Source organism: Pleurodeles waltl, chromosome 1_1 (genome assembly GCF_031143425.1).
Source record: "Pleurodeles waltl isolate 20211129_DDA chromosome 1_1, aPleWal1.hap1.20221129, whole genome shotgun sequence".
NCBI classification, from domain to species: Eukaryota; Metazoa; Chordata; class Amphibia; order Caudata; family Salamandridae; genus Pleurodeles; species Pleurodeles waltl.
The window spans coordinates 450,103,209-450,118,907 of NC_090436.1; the positions used below are offsets into that span (position 1 = coordinate 450,103,209).

At 40.1% G+C, this 15,699-nt stretch overlaps 1 pseudogene; it reads right to left on the bottom strand.

The window, feature by feature from the left end:
- The window catches only part of LOC138297398 (clathrin coat assembly protein AP180-like), a 273,071-nt pseudogene that overhangs the window by 97,187 nt on the left and 160,185 nt on the right, over positions 1-15,699 (bottom strand).

The following is a 15,699-nucleotide window of genomic DNA, read 5'->3' on the forward strand; positions in this document are numbered from 1 at the left end:
AGTCATGTAATCTTGTTTTTGTAGTAGTGGAATGACGTCCTGCAGAGTTACCATGTGAAAGTGCTCTGACAGGATATATAGATTTAGTGGTCTGAGATCAAGAACGGATCTGAGAGTGCCAACCTTTTTGGGAATGAGGAAGTATAGTGAGTATACCCCTGTTCCTTGTTGAGATTTTGGGACTAATTCTATTGCCTCTTTCAGGAGTAGCGATTGTACTTCTTGTAATAGAACATTGCGTTCTAGGGACAACCGGTGATAACGTGGAGGAATGTTTGAAGGGTACAAATCAATTCTAGGCAATAACAATTGCTCATAATTGAAAATACCGATTGGTCTGTGGTGATATTTTGCAATTGGGAGTGGAATTGCACAGGAGATGTGTGGGGTTGTGGCATGCTTTGTAAGTCACTGTTTTGATGGGGTAGTGACATGTTTTGAGGCCTGGAATTTGTCTCTGGCTCTAAAGTGTTGGCCTCTATGGGAGCCTCTAAATCTCCCTCTCTGACACTGTTGTTGACCTTGTTTAGCCTGGGAGGTAGAAGCCTCTGTAGATTGTGGTTTTAATCCTCCTCTAATTTGCTGCTTGCGAAAGGAGCCTCTGTAAGGTGTTGTATATAAGGCTCCCATTGCTTTAGCAGAGTCTGAGTCTTTCCTGAGTTTTTCTATTGTGGTGTCACCCTCAGGACCAAACAGGTGTTTCTTACTGAAAGGCATATTTAGGACTACCTGCTGTATTTCTGGTTTAACTCCTGAAGAACGTAACCATGCATTTTTGTGTATGGTTACAGCAGTATTCACACTTCTAGCTGCTGTATCTGCAGCATCAAGGGCAGACCTTATTTGCATTATTACTAATTGCCTGACCCTCTTCAACAATTTGTTGAGCCCTTTTTTGATGTTCCTTTGGCATGTGTTGTAATTTCTCCTGCATCTCGTCCCAGTGAGCTCTATCATACCTTGCTAGCAAGGCTTGTGAATTTGCAATGCGCCATTGGTTAGCTGCCTGTGTAGCTACCCACTTGTCAGCAGCATCAGTTTTTCTGCTTTGTCAGGGGGAGGGGCATCCCCTGACGATTGGCTATTAGCCCTTTTTATGGCAGCACTGACAAACAGTGAGCCTGGAGGTACCTGATGTGTAATATAAGCAGGGTCTGTAGGTGCAGGCTTTTATTTCTCGTCTATGCGTGGTGTTAAAACCCTAGCCTTAACAGGCTCGTTAAATATTTCATCTGCATGCTTCATCATGCCAGGTAACATTAGGAGGCACTGGTAATGTGAGTGCATGGAGGACAAGGTATTAAAAAGGAAATCCTCTTCTAGAGGCTCACTGTGCATGAGTACCCCGTGGTACGCAACTGCCCTAGAAATGACCTGCGTTTATGCAGTTGTATCCTCTGGTGGGAAGGTTTAAAAGGATATAAATCTGGGTCAATAGCTGGTATGGGATTTGGATCATACAGATCCCAAGGATCAACCGTATCACCATGAGAATAAGTCTGTGAGAGAGTTGGTGAATGGAATGGTGGAGGGCTAATGGGTGGTGGTGAAAAAGAAAGTTGTGGTGAGTGTGGGGGAGAAGTATGTGAAGGTAAAGGCTTCTCCTTTCATTTAAAAATCTTTGCTGGTGGAGGAGCAGTAGAGAGATTTTCCTGAAAAGCCAACTTTCTTTCAGTCTGTGGAGGAGATGCAGTAATGATCCTCCCAGTCTCTTTATGGATATGGATCCTTGATTGTCTTTCATCCATAGTTTCTAAAAATGGTTGAATGGCAGTTTTCTCTGATATGTATTCTAATGGTTTCAATGATTTTGAGGACTGTTCATCATCTGTTTTTGAGCTCTGTTTTAGGTGGCTCAAAAGTCCTTGTTCTTCTGAATAAGAAGACTTTTTTGGCTCCGAAGTTGGCAATTGATTCAGGCCCGAACATACAGCTGGTTGTTTTGGCTCCGAGGCAGGACGTCAAGGCCTTGACTCCGAACAGTCGGATTCTGACTCGGTTCGGAAGTTGACCTTTTGGTGGACTTGCTCGACTCTCGAATCGAAGTAGGTGTGGCCTTTTTCGGCACCGAACCCGAAGGTTGGTTGCTGAGTATTTTCTTGCAGGTCAAACCATGGCTCTCTGGCAGTGGTGCAACCCAAGGCCTACGATGATCTTTTAGGAGTGGGCGTAGGAGCAGTTGTACTCACGTGCTGATCGACAGTGATGAGTGTATGTTCCTCCAAGTCTTGTTCGGAGTCTGTGTTCTGGATGGAAACTGCAGTCTGCGTCTGTTCTTTCTCCATGGTGTCAATATACTCGGTACTCTTCAACGCCATTTTCAGTTTCCTGGCTCTCCAGTCACGTAGGGGCTTATTGGATCAGAATGATAGTCAGGCTTCACAATTCTCTTCTTGGTGATCGGGAGAGAGACACAGATTACATATGAGGTGTTGGTCTGTGTATGGAAATTCAGCTTGGCATCGGGGACAGAATCGAAATGGAGTCTGATCCATCAAGCTTTGATGTGGTAGGCGCGAACAGGCCTGAATTGGGCGCTCGCACACAGAAGGGCAAAATCTGGTTTTCAACTGTACTATCGGTTCAACTATAGGTGGAAAACAGGATCGAAACAATACCGACGGTTAACAAAGTTATCTAAAGTTTCAGTTTCAAAATCTCGGAGCAAGAGGAAACACTTCCAAACCCGACAGCGGAAAGAAAGCAATCTAACTATGGAGTCGATGCCCATGCGCAGTATGACCGAGAGGAGGAGTCACTCGATCCCATGACTCCAAAAATACTTTTTCAAAGAAAAACAACTTGTAACACTCAGAGCCCAACACTAGATGGCGGAAGCAATGTATAGCTTGTGTATCTGCAGCTATAGATATATATATATATATATATATACATACATACATACATATATACACACATACACACATATATATATATATATATCAAATAAAAGGTCAGCGTTGAAGTCTCAGCGCCGCACTCAGCTGCCCATGCCAAAGGAGACCAACCTCAAATTAATTGTATATCCAAAAGAATTGTTCACCACACTCCAAAGAATCAAATTATAGCATTTATTATCCAAACAATCAGCAACCACCAAAGCGTTTCACCTCCACTTGAGTCTTGTTCACGGTCAGTGAGTCCTATTTCGATTGCCTTTAAATTGAAAAATTCTATCCTCCCCATATTGATACATTCTATGTATAATAGTTTTACCAAACATAACCAAAAAGAAAAACAAACAATACATAACAATTAAAATAAAACTGGCAATATAAAAAAAAATATTCAATCTTTTCAGACGGATCAATTGTCATTAGATGTTCAATTATTGTATGGGTTAGTAATTTGAAATCAAGTTAATTAAATTATAACCATTTCTCTTGAGGACTATAAGTATCACACATTATATACAACCTTAAAGAAAATTATATAGAACCAGATTATAAGATGACAATGTAATAGTACACACGCTATTATTTGCAATTCCTTCCCTATATTGGCTAAGTGCCTCATACCATTCAATACTTGAATTCGTACAGGACCGAAAAGTAATATATAATACCTCTACTCTTATAACAATGATATCGGCTAAGTGCCCAATAAAATACTTTTAAATAATGCGATAAATTTCTCTCAAATATAGAACCTAGTTACTGACAATAACACTGACTCCAAAAATTATGAAGACTTGTGACTTTTCAATACCAATATCTACCAATACAAGAGGATTGTTTACAATTAATTAAGACTGCGTTCAAATATACTTTACTTGTAGTTCATCCCCTTTATAGATGTAGATATAGTTACTCCTCTCCTGGGGATCTCTTGACAGTAATAATGAATAAAAACAGCTCACTGAACAAGTGTTTTATATAGGCCCCATGGGATTTATAAAAAACATGCACAGAGGATCTGCCAATGGAGGCTCCAGTCAAAGGCTAAACGGGCCTCAGGTAGTTCTGGTGAGGGGGTCAAAATGCCTTCAGTGATCAGTCCTTTGGAAGGTGCCCGTATTGTCCTTCCTTGAGGTCAGGTTGGCTGAGGCACCACTTGATGAAGGTGGATTCATTCCGAGTGACCTGGTCATGTCCTCTCTTGGCTGTTATCAATGAGCGATTTCTGTGAGTAACTCTGACAGGGATGACCTTCAAATGGAAGGTGGTCTCCCACCTCCCCTGGCTTATTGGGTCAGGGTATTACTACCTGGTCCCTTCAGTTTTTTCACAAAAAAGGTTTTGGGGCTCGGGTATGTCTGAGTCCCAAGATGGATGCCAGCACTTCCTGGTTGAAGTGTTGGCAGCCAATCAGATCTCAGCAAGAGATTTGTGGGATCTCAGAAAGATCCATGCATGTTCCTAGATATATTCATTTATTTTCCCTTTAATAACTCCAAAACTACGTAACAGATTTACACCAAATTACAAAAAGGCTCTTTCTGTAACGAGAGCTAGCTTTTTGCCAAATTCAATGTAATTTTGTCCAGCAGGTTGGATTATAGCCGTACCTAAAATTCCTATGAGAAATTGCATGGGGTAAATATGTTTTTCAGAACCACCCTCTTTCTCAGCCCCTGGTTGATAAATCACCCTCAAACTTTCAAGATGGCAGCTGAAGTCAGCGGTGTACTAGTTTTTGAAAATGTAATGAAGATTCGTCAAAGGGTGCAAAAGTTATTGGCAAAATCTATGGAAATTAGCTCTTAACTATAAATCCCTACTGGTAACCATAGTAAGGTATGTGTGTATATAAATATATATGTTACTTACAGAGTAGACATCTGTTTGTGGCATGTAGTGCTGCAGATTAACATGCTTTGCTTAAGTCCGCCATCTAGTGTTGGCCTTGGAGTGTTACAAGTTTTTTCTTCTAAGAAGTTTTTCGAGTCACAAGATCGAGTGACTCCGCCTCTTGGTGATTCAATCACTTTGTATGTCTTTAAATCCGGTAAGTGCTTTATTAGATAATTAAGTAAACAGCATTAGAAGTAACAGTATAGGTGTTAACTTACTGGTGCTGTGGGAACTGCCGATGCTCCAAAGGGTGGTCTCATTCTGGGCTGAGAAAACATCATTGGTTGTTGTGGCATCATTGGTACACTTGTTCCAGCAGGGGGCTAAATGAAGATGCAATTATTAGTATGCCCCACATCAATTTAAAACTCATACATGCTCTCTCAGTGTTCCACTTACCATCCCAAATCCTGCTACAGGTTGAGAAACAGGGCTGCCGCCTGTTACAGGTGTGGCACTACTCGCTGGAGTCCCCGTTCCCTGCTAAAATGAGTAACAAAACATAATGGGCATTACCCTCCAGACAAGAGTGGCAACAACGTATGAAAATATTTTGGCCAATTAGATGTATGCAATGAACAGCTGCATTAAAATGTTAAAGAGCAATTATTACTAAAACCGGTCAAATAGGTATTTTTTCCGAATGCCTAAAAATGGAGGAAAGTTTTTTAAAAAGTGTTCCTAAATCATATAACATGGCGTACTAAGATACTTTATAGAAATATATCAAAGATAGACCCTGTACAGAAGAAAATCTTTCTTTTATAAGTACAACACTTTTCCAATTCTGAAAACGTAGCCCTGCACTTGTAAAAAAACATTTGTTACTCAGAGGTTTCCATTAGAGTAGATCTACTCCTGTAAAGAGTGGGTGTAATAGGGTAGGAATACCCTGTAATTTTCTGCACACCCACAAATATCCTTTTGTAGGCATTCAAATGCCATTTTTGATCACGTATCACACAGGAAAAGTTGTTTTTATCTCATGTCAAGGGCAGCATGATATCCATTTCTAGCGTTGGAAGTAAATATGCTCCCAATACTGATGGGATTGTACAAGACCATGAGGAAAATATAGCTCAAGTGGAAGGGAAAAAAGTTGGGCAATGCATTTGCACTCGAACTGCAGACGGTCATACAAATATTTACACATTTTCACATTAGAAAATGGAATGCAGAAAAGATTTTCAGAAGTGCACCTGCAAACCTCTGACAGTGCCAGGTTTTCTGGTGTACCTGTGGGAAGCTTACTCAATTCCCCAAAGTTGTAAATCTGCACCAGTGCTACACTCTCATGTGCCTGACCTTTCAGAATCTGGACCATAGCCTTCAGTTTCAGAACAAAGCATTTGCCCTAATTTTTTATTCAGTATTTTGAAATAGTCTAATTTTTAAGGACATTTTGTTTACAGGAGTTAATATTAGAATCAATGTTTACATGCAGAGATAGGACTACTTAGATTTTTGTGAATACAAATACTATACCAGTGGCGCACTTGGTAATGCACCAGAAGCCCATGTGGCAGGTGCTACTTTTGGTTGCCAGTTCGCTCCTCCTTTTAACTTCTTTTCACCAGCATTCCATTGTAGATCTCCCTTAGTACAACAAAAAGAAAAATAAAGAGGTAAAGGGCCTAGAATATTCTAGCCCGTAAAAATAAAATCAGATTCCATGGTTCAGAAGCGTTACAAAAATATTATTTTATCTGACTAGGAACCTCCAATGGAATTTACAGGTAACATGCAATGAGTTCGAACGTTCAGACAGAAATCAATTGTATTATGGGGGTTAAGTATTCTACACAAAATATGCATCCTTAGAGATGTGTCATGGTATCTCAGGTTTTTGTGAGAGTGGACCAGATCTTCTAATCTAAAACTGAACAACTGAAAACTTCAAAGCATACTTGCAGGATACATACGTAGGCTCATGAGATTGTACCCTAATACAACCCTTATTGTCAACATCATTGTATATCTTTTTACATAGTAACATTGTCATTCAATCCCCACCTTGCAGGAATTAGCTCACTTTAATTCTCTGCCTTCTCTCCTTCTTCCATCTACCTTCTTACTTCCTTTGACATGCTTGCTGTCTAGGTGGTCTTTCACAGATCTCCATATTTCCTGATGTTACACTTTTCTTCCTTGTTCACTTTCACTGTCAGATATTTTTCGCTATCTGGCCTCTACTATTTCCACCCACTGATTTCCAAATGTTTTGGCCAACATATGTTATTTGTTTATGATGAGGGGAGAACGGGATAAAGGAGCTTCAAGTGTAACTGGGCACAGAGGGACACACTGTGGGACATTTAACAAGGCGGTCGACTGCGTCTGTTATAGTCTGTACACTGACTGTAGTGTGTGCTAATGAGTCAATTGCTGAGAAGAGCATCAGCAAACATCTACTCTTTATTAGTGCTATGGAGAAAGGGCCTTCTTGAAATGACGGGCACCTTCTACATCTTTACCTATGACTGACTCAGCAAAAAAGTCCTAAAAGCATTACACGTTTCACCTCATTCAAAAGAATGTTTCATGGAAAATCACTGGATATTCTGTGCACTTCAGGAAAATCCTAAATCCACAGTAAAGGAACATTTTATTAATATTAATGTTGCATGCAACAATGCAGCCCCAACCTCATTCAGGTACCAAAAGGTTCTAAAACTCTGCGTGGCAGCCATCACACAAAACACCTGAATGATAGTAGTACTCTCACTGGATTTAAAAATCCAAATCATTTTTAAAGTGCCCCAGAGCCTACCAGTGAATCAAGGATCTAGAATAGGAAAATCTTCACTTGTTTCCTGCATGCCAAAATGGTCTTTGGATTCATGGTGTACTTAGTTTACTCCATAGTTTAATAGGTAAAATACATTTCTACTTGTCTACATTCTTTTAAATGTGACATTTATTAGAAAAGATTTGTCAGATGAACACACAAATTTCAGATCAATAACTTTGGATTTTTCAATTTCAAAGGGCTAGGCCAATTCTATAGACTGCAAAGTTTTACAGTGCAAAACATTAACCTTTTTGCAATTGAAAGGAGTCAGGCACTGAACAAAGAGGACTAACACAAACATCCTATGTTCCTCTTAGGGTGTCGATAACTATTCTTGCTGCCTGGTTTAAGATCATTTCTAGGAGATGTAACAATTCCAAAGATGTACAAAGAGATGTAGTAATCAATACTGGCTCCAATGACTGCATAAGCCACCACAGCTGACAGTTCTAGGACAGATCAAGACCAATCATCCACAGCACCCTGAAGGTCCCACGTTTACATTAACGTGCTTTTGTTCAAATTCCAGACATATGTCCTAAGTTTGAGCCTGAGGGACTGTTGTAATGTTTAAATATTCAATCAGAATGAATGGATTGGCAACCCTTACCTACATCAGTGTGTCTGCAGTTCAACATAGAAGAAACTCACTTTTGTTGTGTACAATGAATCCCCATAAACAAAATGGAGTCTTGCAATATTGCCAGGGATTTTTAAAATCACTTGCATATTTTCATCACACATGTAATGATTTTCCATTCTTCTATAGTGCTGGAATCCCCTCCAAGGAACACCAGAATAAATGGTGACTCAAGAGCCTGAGGCTCAAAATATGCTAGGCTTCCAATGATTTTCAATTAAAAGGTTATAATGGAAATCAGGCAGCAGCTTGGGAACAATCACTGTACAGCACTCAAGGAAAAGTAATGAGGGTACCATGCAATTTCTAATGTTCTAATTATATTTATCAACTCCTGCTGAGTGAGTGATTAAAACTTCAATTTTCTCGTGAAGTTACATGGAGAGCCTAAAGATACTAGCTGGATTTAATCTTGTCTCAAACTCTATGCAAGGGCAGGAACAAGCTAAAACTGATGGTGGCATTCATCTTGAGCTCTGGATGACAGATATACATATTCAATTTCTCTACTGATCCAGGTGAGCAAGATAGTCCTGAGAGCACAGAATACAGACGTGAAGGTCTGGAACATAAACCAGTGTGTCCATCTCATGACTGGCTGGATCCAGGACTAGATCTAGTGACCTTTTCACTGGTATGGCAGTGGCTGCACTGCCTGGTCAATAGAGGATTGGTTGTAGTAAACTTACAAATGAACTCTGATCCACTGAGACATTAGGGATCCTTCCAAAGTGAACTGTGACTCGATATGTGCTGGGTCGAGTAGCAAGGATGTTCCCCAAAGCAATGTGGAGTGGGATAACTTTCACTGTCCCAAGGGCTGTTTTTAGCCTGAACGTTTGTGGGTCTGTAGGTAAAGGAACAGAATTGTGCTGGTGTGTGCCAGCGTCATGGCAGAGATGTCTAACTTTGCAGGACTCGAGGTACAGCTTGATGAGATGTATAGGACTTGGTCCCGTAAGCTCATGCCTGCTTGTCAGTCTTATTGGTCTGGCTTGATACACTGGAGATATGGCAGACAAAAAAGAGACAAGGCACAAAGGTGGAGTTCTGCAGGCATCGAAGAGCGAGATCCCAAAAGGAACACAGGAAACATGCAGAGGGATAAATCCCAAGAGGTAGGTGAACTGACACTCAGAAGTGCAGAATGAGCACTTCTGTGATCCACTAGCACTTTCCATGTCACTTTAAATTAAACCAACAGTGCTTTAGCCTCCACATGCTTAGCTCTAAAGGCCAAATGGGAGAATTTGATGAAGAGAGATGTGTAAGATAAGCAAGCTTTATAATTGATAGAGGTTTGTCTTCTAGTTCTAGAGCACTATATGTTTTCAGTGTATTATACAAGTAAGAAGTTGGAGAACTTAAAAGGTGGGCCGAGGCTTGATTGGTAAAACTGGACACCTCAACAAGGAGGTATGGATAATCAGAGGGGACAATTTCACCTGAGAATCTTGCTAGTCGTGTCCGAGATTCCTGCAGATGGCATGCAGAAGAACAGGGAGGAGTTTCTGTGGAACCTATCTGGTCAACATGAAGACTGAACTCACTCAATTGTTTGCTGTTTTTACAGTATGCTCTTAGGAAAATCCTAGATGGGAGCTAGTCCTAGTGAGGCGGTCATGGTAATCCTGAGGCTGGCAGATCTGGGGGACTTGGTTTTGGAAGTTCTATCTGCCATAATTAAGTCTTTAGTGGAGGAAAAGATGTGACAGTGTTTCCCATTTAAGCACAGAGACAGTATCCACAAAAGGTTCTTACTGTTAGTCAGGAAAGACCTGGACATGATTAGCATCAAAGTAAAAACTGAAAGTATGAACTTGTGCCAAGAAATACACCTTCACCCAGAAAGAGGAAGTCGGGCATTTTTAGATAGTCATACGGGAGAATATGCCTGACAAAGATTGTTGGTTTCCTGCCACTTCCATAGTGGTTTCATTGTAAAGGTTTTGGTGTCCATAGCTGTCCATGAACAGGTTAGCTAGATCAGGGGTGAATCCAGCCCCCAAGCTTATACCTTTCTTCTGTAGATAGAAGGTAGCCAAGAACTGGAAAAAGTTATTAGTTAGGGTAAGCCTTGTATGTTTGACAATAAAGTATGTAGGGACAGCATGTGAAGGCTCTCGTGTCTATAAAGCTGGATATAATCTTGAAAGCCTCCTGCTGTGGAATGTTAGTGTAGAGTGCCTGAATGTCTAGAGCGACCAAAAGTCAATTAGCATGATCAAATGGTAGGCCCTCTATCTATTGGATGAGATGCATACTATCATGTGTGTATGAACATGCCAATGGAACAAAGGGTTTGACAAAGAGGTTCCAGCAGAGAACCACATCCTCATATGATGGGACGCCCAGGCGAATGAGTCAAGGCATTATGTATCTTGGGCAATGTGTAAATGACCGGGGTCCTGGGATGTTTGGTGTTCAAAAATACATGTTCTAGTAGCTAGGTATCTACATTTGTCCTGAAGAAGAGACCCTTTTAATCTCACAATGCAGGGTCGAAGCACTGACTTTACATCAAACCCTTATTCATCTATTGGAAGGACCTTCAAGTTTTGTGGAATCACGTGATTTTATTCTTGGATACGCAATCTATATCCTGCTGGTTGATGACATTTGTGTGCTGTGCACTGATACATATCATTCACAATGTATCAACTGATTACTTTTGCTCTGCGCCATCACCTGCAGCACCTTTAAGATTGGCAGAAATTGTCATATGTAGAGCTTTGAATATGATTAATCTAATAATTAAATTTGGTGTCTTTTTTATACATTCCTTTTGTCACTTTGAGAAGTAATTTGTGTTCTACCAATACTTGTATTTGTTCACCTCTGTTTAAACAATCACCTTTGGAACAACTTTTTTCTATAATAGCTTCCACATGTGACCATTTTCTACTAGAGAGATTTGAGTTCTATGAAAAATGCACAAAATAACTGAATCTGTGTATCCGTCGGAAGCATCTAACTTACTCTTTACCAACATTATCCACCAGGAATCTTCAAAAGACACATTGGATTTGTGCATCTTTTTCAACCAATTCACCACAACCCCTGGAGCAAACTGAGTAGCCTCCTAGAGTCCTTGTCAGATACTGAATTGATATGAATTGTCCTAGAAAACCGAGCACACAAAGATTTTTAGTTTGAAGGTAAACTATTTAACTGGGTCAAATCTCCCCTAGCCATATTTGACCACTTGCACTTTTAGCTCAGCTTAACCTTTCTCCCAGTACCTCATTAAAGAGGCATAGTAAAACTAAAACTTGCTTTACTTTTTCACTGATTCCTCTTGCCTGCTAGAGTAACATCTGGCAGCTCTGATGTATAAACAAATCTGTTAAAGCAATTTTTCAACTGCTTTCTTAGGCAATTGTTCCTAATTTTCCTGATCTAAAATACACATGTATTCATTAGGAGCTTGCTTTGGATTTTAAAATATGGAATCTATTTCTTATTCTTCTTTAATATTGCACTTCGAGTACAGGTCCTGAGCTCGAACAAAGCCTTTGGAAGATGGGACAATCATACTTTAAGGAAATCAATGGTTTGCCTCGGAGGATCCCATCTGACAAGACTTCTATGGAAGGCGTCCTTCAGCATTTTTGAAAGTCTTTAGGACTAGTCCATTTTACTATGCTATAAAAATGTCTTACACACCTGAAACCAAACGGTACTTGTAATATTATTGTCATAGCCACTTATATTTTTTTATGCTTCAATTCCACTTTGGATATAAAGTGGACAATTTATTAGAGAAAATGTAGCTGTCCAAATTTCTTCATTTCCAATTTGTATTTTACTCCTTTGAACAACTGGCCTTTAGTGCAATGAAATATATTACATATGGTGAAAACAAAAATACATGTATATTTTATTGCCAGCGTACCTACAAAGCTTATAAATGTAAAAGCAATAAAACGTACACTGTTGAGTATTTAATGTTAAAGTGATTAGAAATCAGCCACAGAAACAATCTCAAAATTGAGCAACAAAGAAGAGAGAAGAAAAACGAATTGTTCATCCGATTGTGCATAGTCTGAAAGTCACACCACAAGTAAGCTATTAAGTCTGGGACCAGTATTGTCTAATGAAAAATATTGTAATTGATCTTGCTGTACAAGGGTGCATTGAGATAGGGGCTGTATTCTTTCGAAAACTGCATAGTATTTTCAATATTATGTGGAAAGACCATGTTAGATCAAAGGTTCAGGGCTGGCTTCAGGAATGTTTAATTTGAGCAGGTGGTTGCTGCTAAGGGCCACTCAGTTTTTTTGCCCTGGAGCTCATCTTTGGGGACCAGCACTTATTTTTCTTCATCACACTTTTACAGAGAGCAAGTGAGGGGAAAAAACACAAACGTGGAAGAGAATCATGGAAAAATGCCACCAACGGAGAAAGCATGAACTTGGAAGAGTGAGGTAAAGGGGCAGGCAGTGTCTGTAAATGGATTAAAGAAGCCTGAAGTGGTATCAGGACTAGGCAGCCTTGGTGTTCAGCACAGTGACATTTCATAGCAACTTCTGGCTTCTGATTTGAGATTTGGGCAACGGCAATTATTATTTGAAAATAAAGTAAGTATAATAGGCATTGGACTTTGGCTCTTCTTTAGAGACATTTACAAGTTACTTTGTCCACACCTTACAATGATGCAGTCTGTGTCTTGGGTACATTCTGAAATATTCAACTGTGTGACATGTTCATGGTCCTACTCTCACACATGACTGTAGCCTACTATATTCCGCACACCATGAGAGACTCTTGTTTAATGAGGCATTCCTCAGCACTCTTTGTGGTTTTGAGGACTTTTATGATGATCATGTTTCTTCACCAAAGAACCAGGAACGTACTTATCAACGGTGAAGCTTGTGCAGTATCACCAGAGTTGTGAGAGGCCCTATGAACTCTAATTAATGATGGCTGTACTACTTAGAGGGTCTTATTTTCCTTGCTTGCATTAGTGCCCATGGAAACTTTACTACACCACAGCAGGGAAAGCATCCTATTCTCCATGGGTGGTGGCATTTCAGTTTATGGCTTGAAGATAAATTATTGTGGTCTATCTGGAGGTTGGGGCACCACTACCAGGCCTCTTCCACCTTGACACTGATATTTTTCCATACGGCAGTTAAAAGCTACCCTCATTTCCTTATAGCATTGCTCTCCTTGCTTGGGATCTACTTTAATTATGTTTGGGTTCCCCGACCATTAATGACGATTGAAAAGGTTTTTCTGTGATGCTGTGCAGATAGGACAGTGTTGATTTTGCTAATTGACGCACAGCAATGCTGTTGGTATTTGAAAGGGTCGAGGTTGGGTTGGTCATTTACAATGCTGTTGGTGTTTGGAAGAGTCAAATCTGGGTTGGCCATTTGCAGCATCTTACTTTTTTCATCCAAGATTCTTACTAGCCATGACATTTCTTGTAGAGGCTCCCAAAAAATCATCTCTGTTCTATTATTATTACTAGCAATTCAGAACCTGGGGTTATGCCCAAACATGCTTACTAGTTCCACTAGTCCTCCACCTCCAGCCCTAGTCCCACAAGTGCCTATGATCTTCTTCAGTGGCTTGTGGTAAGTCACTAAACTTGGTAAGTATTTTCTGATAGTTACAAGTTACCTCTTCTGTATATTTCTGGTTTTGCTGCCTCTTTAATTGTAGTTCAAGGGCCAGATAAAAAGGCTTGGGTGGGTAAACCTGACCTGTAACCACTAATTGTTGACTTCGTGCTATGCTTCACAGGAACTATAACTGCTACTCCTGGGATTAAGGTTTGCATTATCTGCATAGTTATATTCCCTTTCTTCCTAAGACCTTCTTGAAGACTGAGCTCTGTGCAGACTTCAACATATATCTTAGAATCCCACAGTGACTCTGTGGATGGTCTACCTTTCGATGATAACGGTTCTATCCAGTGTGTTGAGTTGTGCTAACTCCAACCTCCTCCACTTGCATGCACTCTTTTCTATGATTAGCTGCAAGGAGGTGACATGGAATGTAGAGGAATGCTCCAGTGAATCAGCTTGCCTGACTGGGACACAAGTTCCTTCTTCCTGACTTCCCCACCTCTGTTGTGTTCTGGGCCTGAGGGGGAGATAAAGGGCTGCAGAATACATTTTGCGTTTGATCTTCTGGTTGGCCTTGATATAAAGTATGACTTCAGTTCAGGACATGGGGTGTTAGAAAGAAAGTGGAGCACAGCTACCCAAGGCGAGAGATGACTTTGCAATCATACAGGGAGTGTTTCCGCTTGTAGAATGGACAATAGGGAGAGCTGTAGTCCCCATCCCATCCTTAATTCCTCCCTTTTCTACTTTGGTCCCCACTAAATGCCTTTCTCTCTTGTGGACAAATTAGTGATCTGTCCTTGGCATGAACTCTCCCAAGCTAAGGTGGATTTCTCTGTGCACTCTAAAGCCACTAAAATGTGTGTGTTTGTGAGAGTTAAAGTTTGCATTGCTGTTGCGAAAGTTATGAACTACGATCCTAACAATAAAGGTTATATATTTCAAGTGCTATGGATAAAGCTAACCATAATCTTTGATCCTTCTTTTTACTAAACATATATCTATGTGTAAACACACATTCCCTCCGCTTCCCTTTTCTGATCTCCAAAGGGTTGGATGATGTACCTATTCCAGTCTACTGTCAAACCAGTAAAAAACATTGCCTGAGTGTATAGAGCATTGCTGTGAGCATAATTGCTGGGTTCTGAACCCCTGAAAGGTTACATGACTTCAGTTATTAATCTTTACAAAAATAAAACCAATTAAAACCACATAATTATAATCTGACAATCAGCCTCTTGGTGCAAGTTTTAAAATACTGAAATGTAAAGTGTACTGTAAGCCTACAGACATGCTTACAACTAGGGGACATTAGTGTGATGGTTGATGCGGAGTATTTCTTTTTGTCTCCTAAATTATGTTAAAGTAATTTGTGTCTGGCGAACATTAGCAAGATAACATGCAGCAGAATTTTTAGGCAATTATTTCATTTAACAGAACATTAGGTTTTTTCAAGGTAGAAATGCTCAACAGCTATATGTAAATTTGATAAGTGAAGCCAAAATATTCATGAAAAAAAAAAATGGCAACAAAGAAAAAGAAAAAAAGCTGATAAATACCAATAAAGCTACTTGGGCCTGAAGAAAGGATGAACAGTCTTCCAATGGCGGAGCTAAAATACTTAACCCTTTCTGCAAAGAATTGGGGTTCAAAAGTCTCCTTTCTATTTTGGGAAAAAGGAACAGAAAGGAAACCTGAAGAAGCCCAGGGGTAGAAGGAGGCATGTCTGCTTTGCCGATAGAAGGCAAAAGTGAAGTAAATCTAGCATGGGCTTGAGAAAACAGAAACAGGCCAGTGGAACCAGAACACATGTTGCAAGATACGGCAGTAGGAAGGGGAATGTGGACGAGGACACACCCCTAGTACAGAAAACTAACTTTGTGCATTAGTCATCTTATT